This window comes from Oxyura jamaicensis, chromosome Z (genome assembly GCF_011077185.1).
Source record: "Oxyura jamaicensis isolate SHBP4307 breed ruddy duck chromosome Z, BPBGC_Ojam_1.0, whole genome shotgun sequence".
Taxonomy (NCBI): Eukaryota; Metazoa; Chordata; class Aves; order Anseriformes; family Anatidae; genus Oxyura; species Oxyura jamaicensis.
In genome coordinates, this window is record NC_048926.1 from 49,191,864 (window position 1) to 49,210,371 (window position 18,508).

An 18,508-nucleotide genomic window follows, 5' to 3' on the forward strand; every position below is an offset into this window, starting at 1 on the left:
ACACAAGTCGAAATCATCAGTAGTATTGCATTACTCTTTAACACAGAAAAGCAGAAATTCTTCATCTGTGCCTGTTCCCATATGGGCATGGAGATTTACTGCAGCATACTCCACCTACTCCACATACTCCACCTACTATGGTACTATCCAGTTAAAGTCTGGAATATTCTTCTTAAGAGGGGATCTTTTTAGGCACAAATTTTATTACTCTCAGGTCCACCAACTTCCAGCAGAAAATTTACAGCACACTGTAGGAGCCAGGATGACACACTGTCCTAGTTTCAGAAGAATATAAATAGGACAGCATAACAGGGAGGTAGCTAGAACAATGCTCTTCCTCAAACTGCCATGGTACTAATCATGATAACACCTAGGAACTAACACTAAATTGAGAGGGAGACAAATCTCTTGTTTATCTGACATATATAATTTGTCTCTCTGATAGGACAATAACTATGTGGCAATTTGTAGTGGTGTTTTTTAAAATCTTAAAAATCTTTAAATCTTCCCTGCCAATCGGAGTTTGCTCTATGACTATTGCTGGTATTTTAAAATAAAGCTCAGTTGTCATGATTCTGTTTTTGAAGTACTTAGAATGTCAGTTCCTGGGAAACTTAGTGAAAACAAAGAGCTGCATGTAACAGAAAAATACAGCAATATCTGAATGGCTTCTGGCTAGATGGAAAAGTAATGTAGTAAGAACAAAACTGAAGGTTTAGTTACTTACATGAGGTGTAATTATCTTGCTATAATCCATAAGCAATTTAAAAAATATTTTTTTCAAGGTCAGAAGGAGCAGCAGAGCACGGGAAAGATGAAAGTGGTGGGTAAAATGAAAAAATGTAACCTGGAAGTTGAGAAGAATATTTCTGTATGGAGATCTAGAAATTCCAGTTTATAATTATGCAGTTTTATTTCATCCATTACTGACATCTTGAAGTTCATGACTTTCAATGTAGCCTGCTTATTTGAAGAGTATTGCAATAGAAGTGGTATTTGATCTGAAATTTATTTTTCTCTGTCAGGACATAATCTGCAGGGGATTTGGCTGATTCTGAAAATAAAAACTATTGCTGCATTTTATCATCATGCTGACAATGACACTGACAACATGTAAAAATCAGCTAGGTAATGAAGAAATTAAGCTTATAATAATTTATAGCTTGCCTCCCAAGAAAGCATACACAGATTCTTCAGACATTAGTTGTCCATAACTCTATACTCTAACCTAAAAAATCAGAAAATTGCCTTTCGCACTGTGAAAAGAGTACTGGGTTACTAGGAGAATGAGAAAATCAAGAGGGAAGACTGTAAAAAAAAATGGAGAAAAAGAGCTTGAAAAATTGGATGGAAATACTGATTAAGAAATAAGGCAGGAAATAGTGATGTGGTTTTAGGAATGAGAATAGAAACACTGAGAAGTGAGAAGATATGAAAGGGAGGATTAAAGTCAGGATGTGGAAGAAAACAAAAAGGACAGTGGAAACAGTGAGGAAAACACACTCAATATATGTTCCAAAGAATCATATCCTAAAGAGGTACCATTCATCCCACAACAAGGGCTTAACCATGTTGTAGAATAATTTTACTTCCCTGCCAAAAAAAGCATGAGCTATAAGTAGCCAAAGAAAAGAAAATTTGAAAGAAAATAAAGAATTAATATCAAACTAAAAATTCATTACTGACTCACATAGAATGTACCTGAAGCTTAGTGTCTGCACATCTCAAAGGAGACATGAATCGATAAAATCTTACTACTTGCTGTTATATTAGCAGTTTTATTACTATTTAAGAATTACATTAGATTAAAAACTAGAAACTCCATAGAGTATGTAGTTTCCATAGAGTTTCTCTCTGTTCAGAGATGGTCTATGCTCCATACACTTTGGAATTGTGGCATGCAGATACTTATGCTTTTATTTCTTTCACTTTTTAAGGGAGAAAAGGATGAACCAATTACCCATTTCTACAGAAAATAGGGCTAGAAACATTTATAAGCATCATCCAACACACTAAGTTAAAAAGACCACAGTCTGCTGTCACTTTTTTTTTTTTTTTTTCCAGAATAAAGCAAAATACAATACTCAGAGATAATACATAGAGCCTCCCAGCAAACATGTAGAAACTGCTCCAGAAGTCAGTGAATTTCCTTCATGCCATTGGCTAAATTGCTTCAAACAGATTTATCTCTTCATTTATTCCCATTTTTTCAGTTGGTGACTCATTACAGCTCCCATTTGCTAATGATTTTCTTCAGTGACCATTTAAGGTTTCCTTATTACTCATCTGTTATGAAAAGAAGAAGCTGTCTCTCCTTCCAAGTGCAATGCTTTGCCATAAGAGTATAAGAAGTGTATGAGAGAAGCCAAAGCACGTACCATGTTTTCATAAGTGACACAAATTTGTTTCTACTAACCTCAAAAAGGAGTAGTTGCCTAAAGAAGGTCATAAGCTAATTACTTACCTTACTGTGCATTGCAGGGAGTAGAAAAACCACGGCAGAAAGAATACTGGATGATTACTTCAATATTCAATGATAAAATCATAACAGGGTAACAAAGGACTTTCAGCTGTTTTCTGTGATTTGTGAATCTTATGCATATTTTTCAGGGAGTGAATAAAAATTATGGCCTTGGTGATACATAATTCAAGGATTTTACGTATCTAAAATACAACCAAATAAGAAGAAGGAAAAGAAGAGTAAAATAACTGATAAAATTAATAAATTTAGATTGTCCAAATCAATTTTCAGATCTGAGTGGTGTTCCAGAATGCCTCAAAGTTTTTGGCACCAAACAACAGATGCCTTAAAAGTCTGCTTTAAATGTGGGTGTCAGTCAGACAAAGGATGTAAGAAATAGAGCCTTTCAAATTATTACTCATATTTGAAAATTATTCTAGTTAAAATTAAATTTGAGGCATGTCTAAAAATGGTTAAATGTTTCTCAGAAAAAGGAAGGTTATAATGGCATGTAAGGTGGGTTTCTGCATTGACTGTGTGTGAAGGAAAACATAGGTAAATGGTCATCCCTAAACTATTATCTATAGGTTCTAGCAATTATGAATTTAAGTAATGCTTAAAAGAGATTTGAATATGTTGGTTTACAAACTTACAGTAAAATAAAGGCTTTTAGTTCTGCTCCACAGTAGTGCTGTAGCATTTGGGATCTCCAAACTTTAGTTCACAGTCATTTTAAGTGGGATCAAATTATCAAAATTTGATTGATTAACCACTGAATGACTTCTTTAGAATCAACAACATAATAATTTGTTATCAATGAAACATGCCTGTATCCATATTCAGAACAGCTGGAATCCGAATAACCAGTCAAACTTAACCAGAACTTGATGCACTAAGTGGGTATTCTGTAGTAGCTGGAGATCCAGTTGCTCACCAGAATTGCAAACCATGCTAACAAAAAGCCAAGACAAACCTTTGCTCCTGAAAACAACTATAACATTCATTGGCTGGTAGGTATTTCAGATAAAAATTTTGTAGCATGTCTTTATGTGAACATGTTCATGAATAACTATTACTAGAACAGTGTTTTATAAAGCAGAAATAGCGCAGGCTGTTCATTTTCAAGATAGCGAGATGAGATTTTTTAGTTGTTATATGCAGGAAGCAAATTTTTCTTCACTTTAAAAAGAACCTTGGATCTGCCTCCTATGCAACATTTAGTGATCGGCCCCATATTGATATATCCACCCTTGAGCCTGGGGATAGCCAGCAACCCCCCCATTAATGTGTTACTCTGCTTGCACACAATTGCCACAGAAATCAGTAACACATGGAAGAGCTACTTAGGAAAAAGTCTATCAGTGGACACCTGCACATATCCCCAAGGAATCCTGGCCTGCAAAAAGATCATGTAATTTCATAAGAATTGCATACATTTCCAACTCTCTCCTTTGTCTTAGTATCCACCAAACCCCCTTTTAAAAATCATGTCTACATAAACACAGAATCACGGAATGGTAGAGGTTGATATGGACTTCCGGAGACCATCTTTTCCAACCCCTCTAATTTGCTCAAAAACTGAGCCCATTCAACAATGCTGGCTGAACCTTTGTGACACCAGATTAAAAAATAATAATAATAATAATAATAAAAAATGCTGTGCTTCAGCAGCTTGGAGAGAGAAGGGAGAAAATTTGAGAGAAACAACTCTGAAGACAACAAGGTCAATGAAGAAGGAGGAGGAGGTGCTTCAATCACAAGAGCCTGACAGAGGCTGTGGCCAATGGAGAGCCCATGCAGGAGCCCATGGAGAACCTACACATGCAGAATCTGGACAGGAGATGCAGGAGAGGAGGTCATGGTGGAACAGGAAGTGTGGCTGGGAGCTGCCACCCATGGGGGAACCCAGCTGGAACAGCCCACTCCTGAAGGATGGATCCCATGGTGTGGACCCACACTGGAACTGTTTTTGAAGAACTGCAGCCTGTGAGAATTCCACATTGGATCTGTTTGGGAAGGTGATCATCCCATGGGAGAGACCACAGTCTGGAACAGAGGAAGAATGTAAAGATGATGGAACAATATAAATGAAGTAGTAAGGAATGACTGTGAATCCCATTCCCTATGCTGCTTGGGAGGAGGATGCTTGGGGCATGGCTGTGGGGGAAAGGGGTTTTAGCTTGCTTTTAGTTCTCACTGCTCTAGTAAATGATCAATAGTTAGTAAATAATATGAGTATCCCTTATGATAAGTCTGTCTTGCTTGTAATCTCATAGAATCATAGAATGGTTCCTAGTTCCAAGAGACACCTTGACCAGACCAGATTGCTCAAAGCCCCATCCAACCTGGCCTTGAACACTACCAGGGATGGGACATCCACAGCTTCTGTGTAACAGGCAAACTGTGTCTCACCACCCTCACTGTAAAGAATTTCTCCCAAATATCTAATCTAAATCAACGTTTTTTTATATATTTTTTATTTTTATTTTTGTTTAGTTTAGAACCATTACTCATTGTCCTATCACTTACTCCCTGAAAAAATGTCTGTCCCCAGCTTTCCTGTAGGCCCCATTTAGGTACTAGAAGGCTACTATAAGGTATCCCCAGAACCTTCTCTCTTCCAGGCTGAACAACACCAATTCTCTCAGCTGTCTTCATGGAAAAGTTTCACCACCCTTTGATCAGCTTTGTGGCCCTCCTCTGGACTCATTCTAATACATCCATATCTTTCTTGTGCTGGGGCCCCAAAGCTGAACACAGTGCTCCAGGTGCAGTCTAACAAGATGTAATGGGTTATGTGGCAAGTTTTCAGTAGCAGGGGGCTGCAGGGATAGCCTCTTGTGGGAATAATCCAGAAGCTGCGCCATGTTAGATAAGGGCTAGTTTCAGCTGGCTGCAAAGGTACCTGCCATTAGCCAGAGCCAAGCCAGTAAGTGATACTGTTTGTGTCTCTGTGAGAGCAGATTTAAGAAGGGAAAAATCACCTGTGCAACAGCAGCTGGGAGTGCAAGGAGTGAGAAGCAGCCCTGAAGCCCCCAAGGTCAGTGCAGAAGGAGGGCAGGAAGTGCTCCAGGCAGGCAGCAGCAGTTACCCTACGGCCTGTGGAGAGGTGCCTGGTGGAGGAGGCTGCGGCCCATGGAGAGCCCTCACAAGAGTAGGCCCTGGGCCGGAGCTGCAGCTCATGGAGAGGAGCCCATACAGGAGCAGGGGCTTAGTGAGATTGACATCATCCCTTTCAAGTAAACATGAATCTACAAATAAGGTCCAATGGTTGTAGTGTCCAAAACCCTGTCCCTAACACCTGCTCCACACAACATTATTGACCTGCATTATCAATACCCTCCTCCTCACACCCTCAATACCTGCAGTACTGAGACCACCACATGGGCCCCCATGCCCTTAACTACCACTCCTGGAACTCTTAGTCACTTCTGATACTCTCCAGGATTCCCCTAGTAGTATCATTTTTTCCCACATGGAAGAAAATCAGAGGACAAGTAATCAGAGGGTCAGAGGAACTTCAGCAGTCCTTCCACATAATCCAAGTCCCCTGCATGCAGCAAAACATGGTTTAGAGTCTGGCAGCCCAGTTCTTTGCTTAAAGAAACATCTGCCATCTTCAAGTAGTTGAAGATACATCTGCCTACTCTTCAAATTTAAGGGTGGTGAACCTATTTTTTATTGTAAGCTCTTAGGTGGGGCAGGATCCTTCTTCCTGGTGAAATCACCACGTTCCATCCTTCACCTCTTCCAGAGGTTGTATTTAACCTTAGTAGTAGGAGTGGATACTGCCTATGTCTCTACTGCAGTTGAGGGTCCAGAGGTCTTCAAGTTGTGTATCACAAAGTTCCTGTCAATTTCCCTTTCATCTTTTATGTTGCTGCACAGAACATTCACTTCCTCTTGTAACTCTTCCACTTGGCAGCCCGTTCCTTCAAGACAGCACACCTCCTTCTGGACAGAGGGCTATCTCTCCCAGTATCAGAGGACCCAGAAACTCCCTGCAACCTGGAATTTGGAGGGCTGCATCCTCAGGCTGAACCTCTGGAATGGGAATCTACTCCAACACCTACTGGGGAAACTGTTCTGTGACATTTAGCCACTATACCTGTGGATGTTTATACCAGTTTCATTTGAAGTCTCCATTGCACCTTACTTTACAAACTGCTGTAGCTGTTGGATACTTCCATTAGCTGTGCTGTAAGCCTGAGTCCTTTAAATGCACCATCTGAAAGGGAGCTTAACCCTCCTTAATTAGCCGGCCAGGGCAGCTGACCACACTCATTAGAAACTACTAGAGTTTCTTCAGACTCAAACATGAGTCATTTTTTCATTAACTGGTAGCAGAGAAAACCCAGACCCAAACTAAAGCATACCAGTCATTGTTGCTTGGTGTGACATAAAAATGTCTGACTGTACATCCTCAGACCCACAGACCAGACATAAATAAAATAAATCTTACTTGTTAAGGAGACAGTCTAATTGTGGGGAGAATTCCAAATATGAATGTGTGATGGAAAAAACAACATCTTATCTCCATTCCATAGACCACTCTGTTTAGCTCTTCTGTGTTTATTTATAACATCTAGAACTGGGCAATCACAGTTCAAGGGCTGAATACAACCACTTTAAAAGAAAATCATGGTTCCATTTCTAGGGTAGCAGCACTAATCCATCCCAGAACCTGTAAATTTTTTTACACTAGTTGTTCCATGTAAAAGTAGTCCATAGTATTGGGGAAAAAATTTGTAATGTGAGGAGTACTAGTAAAAGTAATATTTCCACGATATTTTCAGGTAGAATATAAGAATATAAGAATACTTATATCGTAAGAAGCACCACTGTTTATTTTTTGTGTGTGTTTGTGTTATATCAAAGACTGAAAGACAGCAACTCCAAAATTTAGGAAGTAGAAAAGAGAGAAAACGTGCTTTTTAGGTATTGCAAAATCCATAGGGTATGAGATATGTTAAGAATAGCGTACATAAGATGTGGAGTTATATGACTTTGTATGGTAACATTATACAGAATTATATGCTGTGTTAACAGCCCTTAAATGTTATAAATTATCTTGCTACCATACAGGAAAAAAAAAATCATTTGATTAGCTTAGAGAGTATTCACAAATTTGGGCTGATTAAGCTGTTGAGCAAGCAGCAATTAGTAAAAACATTCCATACACTATTTGCTTTCAACAACCAACAACTAAATTGGTGTTATGAATACTTTCAACTATAGCTGCATTTATGATATACAAATTCTAGTTTCTAAAGGGATGTACTCAATTATATATAATTATTAATTATCAGATTATCAATTGTTGTGTCTTCCATAGTAAAATCAATAAGGCATATATAGCAAGCTATAAGAGAATTTCAATATTTCCTTGAGTTAGAATTCTGTAATGTTTTATACCTGTCTTGATACTGTAAAATTTTAAGAGAGCTGCAGTACTACCTTTCTTTCAGAGGTAATCAAAAGTTCAGCTTTTATCTTTGTTTAATTTCCTGTGTTCAAGTGCAGGAAAGAGTGGAGCAAGGTGCAATAAAAACATTTGTGTATTTTAAATAATGGTTCTTTATGAGAGCTCTTAACTTCAAAATTACTATTTAGGACTGATAATTATACTTTGGAAGAGTTGCTGCTTGATGTTTAATCCAAGACTGATGTGTGAATGCTAGTAACAAAGCAGTCCTTCACTACAGCTTAAAAACAAACAAACAAACAAAAAAGAATGTGGCTCATAAAGTTTGATATTTAATATTAATTCATATAATACAAAATTGTTCTATGGCATGTGGTATTTAGGACTTAGTATTAACTAATTTAATTAAATACTATACTGCTAGAACTTCTTGAGAAATATGATCTCAATTCACATATGTAGTAAAGGAGAATATAGATTAGTGGAAACTAATGAGGTGAATAGTAAGAGTCAAGAATGTGGTAAGAGTTATGTAGGTAACTGCACACACACAGAGGTAAATAGCTGAGATAAAGTTAAATGCTCACTGTCAACTTGTTATTTGATCCCTAGATTACAACTTCTTCTAAAACTTCACTCCTGAGAATGCTAGTAATTACCAAAAAATCTGTGCTGATTGTATTTCAACCCAGACTGTCAGCTTCCAAGAGGTATGAAAAATATATTTAATTTAACATGATTAGATTATCAAATTATATAAATTGCCACAGTTCCTGTCATTAAAAGCAACGGGAATTTACACAAGTCAAGAATTCATTGTTCCCACTGAGCTCTAAGAGTGTCTTCAAATAATTTAAAGACTTTAACTTCACCATATCTCTAAAGTACATCTTCACGCATATACAATATACATTTTCAATTCCTAAATTTGCTTATCTTGTAAATTTAATTCCAACACCTCTTTAAAATGTTTCATTGAATAATATCAGCTGGTAACAAAGCTTAGGATTGACACTGAAACTTTATTTTTTTAATTGAATATTTCTGAAGAATCTTTCATGTGAGAAGTAGAGACCTAGTCTGAAGATGTACTCAGATGTTTGAAATTGTTATTCATGGAAAAAGTTAATTGTAGGTTGATGCTGCAAATAGGGATTCTGGGTTGGCAGCAGAGTTGTTATTCAATCTTTTTGTTTAATTTTCCTTGTGCTTACTTTCCTCTTAGTCTGTCTGCTTGCTGAAACATCACAGCAAATTACTAAGAAATCTTTTTTTTTTTTTTTTTTTTACCTACACTTATTTCCAATTGCTTTTTTATTCTTTAATTTTAGCTGTAACAAAGTTGTAGCAAGATTGCCTCCCCCAATTTCACAGTTGTTATCACCATTTAGTTGCAAAACTTACTGAATCAATGTTTGCTCTACAAGACAGTAGTACTACTTGATCTCCTATAGCTGAGCTTTTTTTCCAGTCCTACAAACTGAAAAGGTTACTACAAGGTCTGTGAAAATAAAACACCATTAAGTGGAAGATGGAACTTTACAGCTCTATAATACCAGTAGGATGATTTAGTAACACCTATTGACCTAACCTTGAGAATGAAAAACAGCTCCTTTGAAAGAGAGAACTATATATACACATCCACGTTTATGTGGATGTCTGTCTTCTACACCAACTCACATTATGGCAAAATTGCCCTACAAAATTGCCCACTGAGAGGGAAAGAGCATTTATAAAAAGGTATTACATATATACTTTGAAACCAATTTTTTGCTGCTTGAAATGTATCTTTTACATTACACACTGTCTTTGTTTTTAAGAAGGAACTTGATTTTTTAATTCTTTAGAGTAAGGAGATTATTTAACATTAGACATTCTTAAAAAAATAGTCAGGATTTCTGAACCTTTTTTTCAAAAGTAAATTAAAAAATAGCTCAAATGTTTTATGACAGGCAAGCAATACACACTTGGGCCATCAATGCTGTTAAACAGTCATGTAAATTGCAATATCAGGGAATTATTCATATTATGGACCCTATGCTCCATAAATGTAATAATTCCTAGTTATGCAAGTGGAATAGAAGACATTGGAAACCAGAGTGAAAACATCTAAACATATTTTTGCATAGCATAGAATAATTTAGTTTTGAAAAGACCTCTAAAATCAAGTCCAACCATCAACCTATCACTATTTTCACCACTAAAACATGTCCCTAAGTGCTATGTCCACAGGTGTCTTAAATACTATGTCTTAAATACTATGTCCACACGTCTTAAATATCTATGTCTTAAATACTTCACGAGATAGGGACTCCACAGTTTTCCTTGACAGCCTGATCCAATGCCTAACCACCCTTTTCATGAAGAAGTTCTTCCTGATATCCAATCTAAACCTCCCCTAGTGCAGCTTGAGTCCATTGCCTCATGCCCTAGGACTTGTCACCTGAGAAAAAGAGATCCCACATCTCCACGACCTCTCTTCAGGTAACTATTTAGTTTGGCTTCAATTTCAAAAGGTCAGTTCTAGCCCTACACCCCCCCAGGTGCAGTAATGTCTTCTAAGCTGGCTACTATCACTCTGGAGGAAATAAAAATACAATAGTAACAATTAAGAGGAAAATACTAGAGAACATTCACCCATAAAATGTCTGGGTGACCCAGTCTGAGTCTGTGAGAAACCCTTGGGATGGGTGTGGGCCCAGGTGGGGCTGGTCACGGCCATTTAAGGTCCTTTAGTGCCTCCAGAGCCCTGAGGCACTGGGAAAAAGTGATTGAAAGTGAAGTCCACTCATACCTAACACAGTGAGAAAGTTTAGGCCAAGGAAAAGAAAGAAGTAGAGAAAGGAAAAAAATGACAAACATAACCTATTTGAAGAGTAATGTCAACTCAACATGCCTGGCAGGAATTAGAGAAGTTACAGGTTTTGATGCTGAGAAACACTGGACAAAATCTGGACTGCAATCTCCTGTATTTGTAATAAAAACATGATCACCTTGTGTTAGATAGTAAGTCTTGTTCAGCAGTGCGTAAATCATTTAACAAGTGCTCTAAGCATTGTTGTTGTTGTTTTTTCCTATTTTTTTCCATAGTTAAAGCAAGTTAAAAGAAATGAAATGACTGGATTTTGACCACTGTGAAGACTGAGAACAAAAACATTATTGAGTTGCAAACAGAGAAATATCATGTGTACTCTTGGTCACCAGTTTAGAAAATGACCTAGAAATAAAATATTGTCAGCTTACCTCTGGCTGACTAAAATTCAAGAAAAATGAAAAAAAAAATTGTAAGTTACTTGTCAAAAACTGCAATGGAGTCCAACTGGAATCACAAGTGCTTCTTAGCATTCACAAGGGTGATAGGTCCAGTGTCACTATGAAGTATGACTGGTTTTCAGAAGTCACTTTTGGCAGTATAAGTCTCACAAGGAGAGGAAGTTTTAAACTGATGAATACATTTGGCAGCAGAGGGAAGAGATTCTAAAACAAAGCATTAAAATATGAACAAGGAAGTTTTTTTTTTTTGTTTGTTTGTTTTTTTAAAAAAAAGAATTGCAAATTTCATCCATAGAAATGTAGGTAGGTTCTTAAATCATCTGAAAAAACATCATATTAGTTAGGCTGGAGAGCTACCCTGCAACATAATTTAGCAATGAGACTGATGCATTTATTTATTTATTTATTTATTTTTACTTCCTTGTAGGTGTACTTTGTTTACTTCCTTGTATTTTCTTTTAGCATTCTTTCCAGCATGTAAAATTAGATGCATTAATGGAATACCTTTCCCATCTTTGTGTTGTTATCCAAGAATGAAAAGTGAACACCACAGGAAGAAAATATCAAGTCTCTTCAAAGCTTTGTTTTCCTCCATAAAGGAGTTCTTCAATGACAAATGGCCTGTCAGATGAGAATGGTAGAGAGATCATTTTTGCACTGATTGCTTCAACCCTCTGAGAGTCTAAACTTCTATTAACAAACTGACTTCATCCTGGAAATTAATAAGGGGTTGAAAAGTAGTTAGATAATTATAGCTATTTGAGTTCTCTGACTCACAGGAAGATCAGGTAACAAACTGGCACTTCTTAAATTATGTCTATCAGTCATTCATAAGTGCAGGTAGACTGGTAATGAGCAGTGCACAAGAACTGTTGAACTTTCTCTTATTCTGATGCCATTTGAAAATCAGAATTAAAAGTGTGGTTTTAGACAAATTACTGCTGTAAAAACTGTACCCTTGGAAAAAACATGAAGTTTAAAAAGACTGGCCAGCAGAAACAAGCATAAAAACATGTCTTGTATGTCAAGGCACTTGCAAGACAAAGAGGTGATCCAAGACAGCCAGCATGGCTTCACCAAGGGTAATTCACAGAATCACAGAATCTTGTAGGTTGGAAGAGGTCTCCAAGATCACCGAGTCCAACCTCTGACCTAACACTAACAAGTCTTCCACTAAAATTCAAGCCTGAACAACCTGGTGGCTTTCTACGACAGAGTGACTGCCTCAATTGACAAAGGAAGACAGACCGATGTCATCTACCTGGATTTCTGCAAGGCCTTTGGCATGGCTGCACATGACATCCTGCTCCCCAGACTGGAGAAATATGGAACTGATGAGTGGACTATTCAATGGATAAGGAGTTGGCTCAAAGGTTGCACCCAGAGCATGGTGGTCAGTGGCTCTATGTCCAAGTGGAGGATGGTGATGAGTGGTGTACCTCGGGGGTCTGTTTTTGGACTGGTACTGTTTATTATCTTTATCAATGACATAGACAGTGGGATTGAGTGCACCCTCAGTAAATTTGCACATGACACCAAGCTGCTGGTGTGATTGATACTATAGAAAGAAGAGATGCCATCCGAAGGGACCTGGAAAAGCTTGAAAGCTTGGAAAGCTTGTCCCATGTGTACCTAATGAGGTTCAACAAGACAAAGGGCAAGGTGCTGCACCTGGGCTGGGGCAATCCCAGACATGAGTACAGACTGGGAGAACTCATTGAGAGCAGCCTGTGGAGAAGGACTTGGGGATTCTGGTGGACAAGAAATTTGACATGAGCCAGAAGTGTGCACTTGCAACCCAGAAAGCCAACTGCATCCTGGGCTGCATCAAAAAAGGAATGTCCAGGAGGCTGAGGAAGGAGACTGTCCCCTCTTTTGTGAGGGGCCCCCCCCCCCCCCTTTGGACTACTGCTTCCAAATCTGGAGCCCCCAGCACAAGAAGGATGTTGATCTGTTAGAATGGGTCCAGAGAAGGGTCACAAGGATGATCAAGGAGTTTGCACCTCTCCTATGAACAAAGGCTGGGTGATCTGGGGCTGTTCAGCCTACAGAAGAGAGGGCTCTAGGGGGGACTTCACTGCAACATTTCAGTATTTACAGGGGACTTAGAAAAAAGATGGAAACCAACTTTTTACTCAGGCAGATAATGACATGACAAGGAGGAATAGTTTCAGACTAAAAGAAGGGAGATTTAGATTAGAGGTTAGGAGGAAATTCTTCGCTCAGAGAGTTTGTTCTGAAGCCAAGAGGTTGTGGATGCCTCATCCCTGGAGGTGCTCAAGACCAGGTGAGATGAGGCCCTGAGCCACCTGATCTAATGGGTGAGTCCCTATGTTAGAGGGCTTGGAACTAGATGATCTTTAAGGTCCCTTCCAACCCAAGCCATTCTATCATTCTATGATTCTGTGATAAACAAAAACAAAAACAAACAAAACCAAACCAAAACAACAACAGGAAAACAAACAAACAAAAACCAACAAATCAAACAAAAAAAAAATCACATACACATTGGCCGCAAAGAAAGTAAGCTTTAAGACAGGTTTGTCTGCCCTGTCTTACCTATTGAACACTCTCTTGTCTGATCCTGGTAGGTTCCCCACCTCCACTCTCCCCTGATTTCTTTAGTTTTCATCTTGTCCATGATAATCACTCCTTTGTGTGCTGTTACTGGAAATCACATAGAAATCTACAATCTTGGGCTCTAAAACCTTAAAGTATCATCTGCCAAGCTCCCAGTACACTTCGGGGTCCTATAAAACACTACACTCATAGCAAAAAAGAACGTTTAGAAAAAGCTTAGAGCATGGCAACAATAATATTTATTGTGATCATCACTAATATCCAGTAACTGCAGAGTTTTTCATCTCTTTTAATTCATTTTTCAATACATGTTTCCATTCAATACCCTCTTGTTTGAACTCAGAAGTAGCATCACTAAATCAATTTCAGCCTCACAGAGGAGGATGAACAAATTCAAATTGCAAATAAAGGTAGTTACACAAATTGATAAACATCATTGTCTTCTCACATGACAAAGCACTACTTTTTATTTTTTATTTTTGAAATTAAGGCTCTGAACTACTTTAATAGAAACTACAAACAGGATCTGTAAATCACTTATTCCATGGTTTGTTTATTTATTTCTTCATTCAATCTTCCTTTCTAATTGCTGTTAAAAATATAGCATTTAAAAATGTCATTCACAGGCTGGAGAAGTAAATGACCAAATTCTTTAAAAGCATATTGATTTTTAATGTGCTGCACTTGGGAGCTGTCAATAGGAAGCTGATTTCTTTTGAAGATCATCCTATTTTATTACAGCTTTGGGCTTCAAGGATTTTTGAAGATTGTTCTTGTCAGCCACTTGCCACACATGAAGTTTTGTGCATTGAAAACAGTTTATAATTAGGTATCAGAGGTAAGTTTTGCAGTAGAGTTTTAAATACGTGTATTGATTCCCTCGATGTCAAAGAGGCCTTAACTTCTGAGAGACTCTGAGCACTTACCCAAGGCTAATGAAAAAAATCCTTATTATAATTCATTTGAAGAAGAGGAGTCATAGTACCACTGATGCAGTTGATCAGCATCTGCAGTCTCAATCTCTTTAATTGTTGTTGTTTAACATGGAAAGAGAAGTAAAAAGCCTTGCAGATGACTTGTCTGTGGATGATACTTGCAGGTCCATGTTAATAACTCCCAAAATTCTCCAGCAAATACAATTTCCAAAGGTGCTTGACCAAGAAAACTACCTTGATTGCTGCATTTTCCTCATTCCTGAGTCCTTTTAAGAGCATAGGGAAATCTCTGATGAATAATTCTAGTTTTCTGTTTGAAACCTCTACAGTCTCCCTGCAAAAGCTGTGCAAACTGTTGCACCAAACTTCTGTCAAAGTGATAACATGGAACACCTCTAGTTGTAGGTCACTTCTCTCCAGGATTTATTTTTTTCCTAGAAAGATCAGCTAGCCTGTTCACACTTATCTCAGCAGGATTATTCCCCCCATATCAAACAACTTTTAGAAAAAGTACATGCACAATTTACCACCCAGTCCAAAGGTGCTGATATTATGCTTAATTTAGTGGTATGGCTAAATAATTTCTGTTCTGTGCTTCTATCCCTGAATTCTTTTTAATCTCCCAGGCACATATAATTTGAGATTTCATGCAGTTTTTGAAAACCTGTGAAAGTTTAGATCTTATCATTTGGAACAAATGTTCTAACAAGGCTATCCAGGAAAGTGATGCAGGTCTTTATTGGCAAAGCCCAGCAGGGAAACACAAGGATTCCATGGATACTGACTTCTGGTAGATAAAACACTTATGTTTTAACACCCCTGTTCTTTGCCTAGGCCAGCGGCTATCTATTACAACCACTTGCACTGAATTAATTTTCAGTAGCTCATAATATCTTGACCCTCTAAATGTGAATTAGTTTTCAAGATAATAATCAAAATTTGTTAGTGTTTTTAGAATGTGAAAAATCATATGTCAAGAAAGCAGTAGTGGGGCTGAAGGGTTCTTTCAACAACTTACTAAAATCAAATTAATTAAGGATTTGGGATCAGAAATTTCATTTCTAGCTCTCTCATTATTTAGACTTTGTGGTAGGTAAGTACTTAGATGATGGTAACAAGTAACAGCAAAGAAGTCATTTACAGTTTTGTATTCATAGAAGCATAGAATGATAGAATGGCTTGGGTTGGAAGGGACCTTAGAAATCATCTAAATCCAACCCCCATGCCTTAGGCACAGATGCCACCCACTAGATCAGGTTGGCCAAGGCCCCATTCAGCCTGGCCTTGAACATGTCCAGGGATGGGAAATCCACAACTTCTCTTGGCAACATGTTCCAATGCCTCACTACCCATACAGTGAAGAATTCCCTCCTAATGTCTAATGTAAATCTATCCTTTTTCTCCCCATTTTTGCTGTAGGCCACTTTTAAGTATTATAAGGCCACTATAAGTTCTCCTCTCTTTTTCACACTGAATAACATCAACTTTCTCAGCCTTCATCTTAAGGAAATCTGTTCTGTGGCTTACCTAAAAAATGTTAGGATGGACATTCTTTTTGTTTGTTTATTATTATTATTATTATTTTTTATCTGAACATGTAATATAAGCTCTAATAAATGTAGCTGAATTGCTTGGAAGTGCTTCAGGACCATATTGAGTTGGTGATTTATAGAAATGAAGATATATAGAATGTGAGTTGACTGTGTTTTCTGAACATAAAGCTACACTGTTGTCCACTTCGGTATATTTTGTTTGAAGCTAAGAGTCAGTAATAGCTGTTCAAGTGGATACGTTTATGGTAAGGTGAACTGAAAAACAGGAAGTCCAGTCGTGTTATGTATTTCATTTTTCCTCAAATATGAGCAAACTAAACTTTAGAAATTCAGAGGATGGGTCTTTTTTCTTAGTTTGCAAAGGCAATAACGAAGACATTTTAAAAGGAAAGGTAATCATTTTAACAGATTTATAGACACGGTCTTAATGAATCTTGACTGATCTGCATGTTCATTTGAAGAGTAATTTAAGCAGTTAATTTTTTTGTCTTGTTGGATAGTGATTTTTACAGACTTTGGCAGAACAATCAACAAGAGCCACATTGCAATCACTTCCTCTGGCTTGTAGCTACTACAAGGAACTTGAGAAAAATTCATCATTTTGTTGTGGTTTAACCCAGTCAGCATCTAAGCACCACACAGCCATTCACTCACCCTCCACCCAGTGGGATGGGGGAGAGAATTGGAAGAAAAGTAAAACCTTGTGGATTGAGATAAAGCAGTTTATTAGGACAGAAAAAAATATAATAATAATAATAATAATGACAAAGGGTGTCAAGGACAACAAGAAGGGCTTCTCTACATACATCAATAGAAAAAGAAAGACCAGGGAAAATGTCAGCCTGCTGCTGAATGGGGTGGGTGCCCTGTTGACAAAGGATACAGAGAACGCAGAGTTACTGAATGCCTTCTTTGCTTCAGTCTTCACTGCTAAGACCTACCATCAGGAATCCCAGACCCTGGAGACAAGAAAGAAAGTCTAGATAAAGGAAGATTTTCAAGGAGGTCAGAGATCATTTAGGAAAACTTAACACGTACAAATCTATAGGCCTCGATGGGATGCACTCCTGTGTGATGAGGGAGCTGGTGGAAGTTCTTGCTAGATCGCTCCATCATCTTTGAAAGTTCATGGAGAACAGGAGAAGTGCCTGAGGACTGGAAGAAAGTCAGTGTCTCTCCAGTTTTCAAAAAGGGCAAGAAGGAGGACCCAGAAAACTACAGGACAGTCAGTCTCAACTCCATCCCTGAAAGGGTGATTCACCAAGGGGAAATCATGCTTAACCAATCTGATAGCCTTCTATGATGAGATGACTGGCTGGGTAGATGAGGGGAAAGTGGTAGATGTGGTCTACCTTGACTTCAGCAAGGCTTTTGACACTGTCCCTCATAATATCTTTCATAGACAAGCTCAGGAAGTGCAGGCTAGATGAGTGGATGGTGAGGTGGATTGGCAATTGACTGTATGGCAGAGCTCAGAGGGTTGTGCTTAGTGGTGCGGAATCAGTTGGAGGCCTGTAGCTAGCGGTGTCCCCCAGGTCCCAGTACTGGGACCAGTGTTCAACTTATTCATCAACAATCCAGATGATGGAACAGAGTCCGCCCTCAGCAGGTTTGCCGATGACACAAAGCTGGGAGGAGAGGCTGAAAGCCCAGAAGGCTGTGCTGCCATTCAGAGGGACTGTGCCAACCTGGAGGGCTGGGCAGAGAGGAACTTCATGACGTTCAACAAAGGCAGGGTCCTGCACCTAGGGCAGAATAACCACAAGTACCACCACAGGCTGTTTGACCTGCTGGACAGCAGCTCTGCAGAGAAATACCTGGGAGTCCTGGTGGAGAGTAGGCTGACCATGAATCAGTTAGCAATGTGCCATTGTGGCTGAGAAGGCAAATGATATCTTGGGTTGCGTCTGAAAGAGTGTTGCCTGCAGGTGAAGGGAGTTAATCCTCCCCTTCTACTCAGCCCTGGTGAGGCCACAGCTGAAGTATTGTGTCCAGTTCTTAGCTCCCCAATACAAGAGGGTGTGGTGGTTTTGCTCTTGTGGGCAACTGAGCACAACCTCTCTCACTGCCCCTCCTCAAAGGGGAAGGGGGAGAAAAATATGATGAAAAGGGCTCAAGGGTTGAGATAAAAAAAGGGAGATCTCTCAACAGTTATTGTGGTATGCAAAACAGACTCAGAGTAGAGAGATAGCAAAATTTATTGCCTATTACTAACAAGCTAGAGAAGTGAGAAACAAAGGAAAGAAACAAAAAAGCCTTCTCCCAACCACCTTCTTCCCCC